Source organism: Punica granatum, chromosome 7 (genome assembly GCF_007655135.1).
Source record: "Punica granatum isolate Tunisia-2019 chromosome 7, ASM765513v2, whole genome shotgun sequence".
NCBI classification, from domain to species: domain Eukaryota; kingdom Viridiplantae; phylum Streptophyta; class Magnoliopsida; order Myrtales; family Lythraceae; genus Punica; species Punica granatum.
In genome coordinates this window covers 20,645,781-20,649,879 of record NC_045133.1, presented here as the reverse complement: position 1 = coordinate 20,649,879, position 4,099 = coordinate 20,645,781, and the positions used below count along the sequence as shown (strand labels likewise).

Here is a 4,099-nt window from a genome sequence, read left to right as displayed (position 1 = left end):
TCTCAGCGGGAAATGGTCTGGATTGGACACTGCAGACATGCTTCCCCACATTGTTTTCCATTTCCCTCGATAAGGAAGCTTTAATCAATGATATGGTTCTTCAAGGATGCTCATTGGAGTTGGTGTTTTAGTTGGAGATGGGATCTCTTTGTATATGAGTCTGAAATGTTGGATGAGTTGAACTTAATGCTCACTTCTTGCAAGATATTTCGAGAAGCACCTAACAATATCATTTGGAAGCCTTCAATTGACGGCAAATTAACAGTTAAATCATTCCATAAGCTGCTCACAAGGCCTTTTTCTTCGAAATTCTCTCTTACTCGTTGGCTTGGTCTGGTTGTGCCTCTCCTATAGTCGAGTTCTTCACGTGGCAGGCTTTTCACCTAAAGATCAATACAAGGGAAAATTTATGTAGAAAAGGATTGATTAATCTAGACCAGTTGAGCTGCGTGTTTTGTGGACATGATTTCGAGACGGTATCTCATCTTTTTCTTGCACTTTCCGTTGTCTTGGAATATTTGGAGCTATTTTCTGCCTTAGTGCGGCTGCTCTTGGGCTATCACAGATGATATCTTAACTCGTAAACTTTAGAAAAATGTTCAGACCATGTATTATTTTGCTATTGTTTGGTCCATTTGGCTATGAAGAAATTATATTGTTTTTAATGCCAAGGAAGCTTCACTCGATGGTATAATTTATTTTTATTTTTTACTTTTTATGGGGTTAAAGCTATCAAGGATGATTTTTCCAATTTTGCTGCTAATCCCTATTACTCATCGAACTTAAATTTCTTTTTTAGCCCGCCCATCGGCTGGTATAAGTGGAACACTTACGGTGCGTTTGGTTTCAAAATTAAAGTAACTTTGATTTTGATTGTGGAAAAAGACAAATGCTTGTGTAGTGTGTTGAGTTAAAATTAAAGTTAAAATTTTTTTACTTGGGAAATGTGTATTTTTATTGTGTAGTGGGTTGAGTAAAAGTTAAATTTAAAATTTTTGCGATTTTAACCCTAGAAAGAAACGGGTCATTATAGTTCTTATCTTGACAAACCTGGTCCTGCAGGTATTAGAGGTCTTCTAGAGATTCGAATGGTATTATTAGCTATCTCTTCTCATATTGTTCTGGCATTATGGATTCAAATCTTGCTAAATTGCTTGCGATTAGATGAGCACTTCAAATCTCTGCTTCGAGCTTCACCTTCCTTGGATCCTCTCTCATCATCGAGTCAGATTCATGAATGCTTTGTCTTGGATATCTACAAAAAACTAGTGCACCATGAAAATATCGAAGCATACTTTTGGATATTCAGTTGTTCGCTATACAGTTCGCTTTATTTCAATAACAATATTCTCTTAGAAAATACAATATTTGTGGATCATTTAGCAAAATCGGGTGCCAAGAGACCTTCTAATTTTCTAGCTTGGTTGTAGGTGTTCTTTGTAATCATTTTTGTGATTGTTTCTCCTGCTCTTGTTTCCTACTTTCGGTTTTTTTAGACATTGTTCTCCTATATCTTGTTGGTTATTTTCGAAAGATCTTGTGTATCATTTGTGATCTTCTTTTTCCATGATCACTTCTATTAATAAAATGTAAATTATTTATCCAAAAAAGGAACTTATCATCTATGCTATCTATTTAAAGGAGAGTTGTGTTTTGTAACTACCACTCATGAAAATACAAAAAGTAAATATAATGAAATTACTCAATCACCAATTTCAGAAAGAAAACCGCCGATTCACCTGAAAAAAGTAATTCATCAAATTAGAAAGAAACTGATTTTGAATATTTTAATCATTGCACAAAATATTCTTTCATTTTCTTTTCATAATTTTTTCATGGTTTCCACAATTCTCTCATTATATGTCTCTTTCACATCATTCTCACATTAAATTTTTCTCTCTCTCCTCTATGATAATTGAAACAAAATCACCTTTCTTTTATTTTTCCTAACTTTTGGTACTATTGACAATGAAATTGATTATAAGAATTCACGTACAGCACATGTGCAAATTAATTATTCATGAAATGAAAAATAATTTATACAACATCTCACCTAAATGATTACGATTTTCAATAAAAAAAAGTTATTTTTGATTCCGGAGTAGCGGGTCATGCTCTAATTTTAGGGGGGGGAAAGGCATGAAGAAAATATCAATGTATTTGTGTTGTGTATGTATATATATTTTGGGTTTAAAATGAAATCTATTGAATTCAGGGAAGGCGAAAAGTCAACGAGAGATTTTGCGAATACGTCGAGAATTAGTCTACAATATATAGAGTTTAAAATACATATATGATACATGCAAGTAAAACTTATATTTTTTCGAGTAAATCGCTTGATCTACTTGTTCCAAGTAGCATAGAGATGCAGATATTGTGACTCCTTCGCATTTAAATCCATCACAAGGTTTTGAAAGTGTACACAAAACTCTATTTAGTCTTAGGGTTTTGAAAGTGTAGCATAATTTCGCACTATGTTGGGACAATCATGGTTGTTAGAATCATGATTCGAATCGTAGAATCGTACGATTCTACGATTCAAGGGGGTGTCTACGATTCTGATTCCACTTGATGAATCGGGATGGTGCAATCGGGCCTGAATCGGGCACTGAATCGTAGAATCGCAGAATCGGCCCGATTCTGCGATTCTGGATTCAAGCCAGAGTCTGCCCAAGCCTGGCCCCAAAACAGGGCTGAAGCCCAATCTCGGGCCCATAACAGGGCCAAAGCCCAAGCCCGGGCCCAAAAGAGGGCCTGAATCACATTTTTTTTTCTTTCCTCCCCCCGCCCTTTCTTCCTTCTTTCCAGTCGGGTTCTCCAACTGAGCTAACCCTAATTTCTTCCATCTTTGATCCTTCCAGACTCTAGTCCGAGCTTCGACCATGGCCCCTGCTTCTTCGATCATTGCCCCTGCTTCTTCGATCCACCTGGTTCTTCGACAAGGCCGAGCTTCGACCGGGGGCAGGGCAGGTACGGACCAATGATCTTCGATTCTGAGCTCGAATCCTTTCTTCCCGAAACTCATGCTTACTCGATTGAGTCGATTGTGTACTCTCTCTCTCTCTCTCTGGCCAGTGTATGTGTATCGGATTCGTCGATTCTGGGATTGTATTGAATCTATCGATTCTAACAACCGATAAAGAGCCATGGCAAGCTACTGATGGTTGGTATACCAGACAAGCCACTCCAGTTACCGGCCTTCCCATTGCTATCGGGTATACCCGCTCTTATCATGGATTATTACTTTCAATTTGTAATATCATGATGAAGTCGACCATGTGAGACTTTTGATGTAATAAGCTATTAATTGGAACTAACGACACAATAAATGAATATTACAGGTCGGAAGCTCAACGGGGGAAGTTTGATGGGTGGGCTAAAGGAGACACAGGTTATGCTGAATTTTGCCGCAAAGCACAACATCACTTCCAGACATCGAAGTTATTTCGATGGACTATGTGAATATTGCACTGGAGAGGCTTGAAAGAGCTGATGTCAGATTCCGATTCGTTATCGACATTGGAAATTCATTGAAGCCTACAGCCTAAGAATATGTCCTGCAGTTCACAACTAGTTCTTTTGGATGTACCATGTTGTTTCACATTTACATGTCCTATGAATTAATTTGCAATGGAGGTCTCACGAGTAGTTGTCATTTTTCGAAATTAAGTCCCAGGCTTTCGTTGTTAACGTTAATTTCTACCTTATTTAATGAATGTTCTTTTTATGTTCATATACTTATTCTAACTTTTCTAAGCCTTCCAAAATTTACAATCTTTATCGATTCTAGGAAAGTATGCTATATATATATATATATATTTAATTACATGTAGAATCTTACGATTCACGATTCGAATCGCGATTCACGATTCTACGACCCTCGACCGATTCTAGGTAGAATCGCGATTCTGACAACCTTGGGGACAATTATTAATCTTGACATTAGTAAAGTGAGTTTGTTCAAATAGTTTGACGCCTCTTTCGTTGAAGTAAGGTATTAAGTTCAAACATTATGAATAGAGAAGATCCATAATTGAAAGAGTCTTTCACCTTAGTAGGTTGATCTAACTTGATTCTAAATTAGTTGGATCCAATTGGA

At 36.9% G+C, this 4,099-nt stretch overlaps 1 long non-coding RNA gene across 1 annotated transcript; it reads left to right on the top strand.

Annotated features, from left to right (window-relative positions):
• Positions 1-2,796: 2,796 nt before the first annotated feature.
• On the top strand, positions 2,797-3,648 carry LOC116215273. Its single transcript, XR_004158440.1, has 3 exons — positions 2,797-2,970; positions 3,076-3,215; positions 3,342-3,648. It is a non-coding gene; the product is annotated as an uncharacterized LOC116215273 (long non-coding RNA).
• Positions 3,649-4,099: the final 451 nt, after the last annotated feature.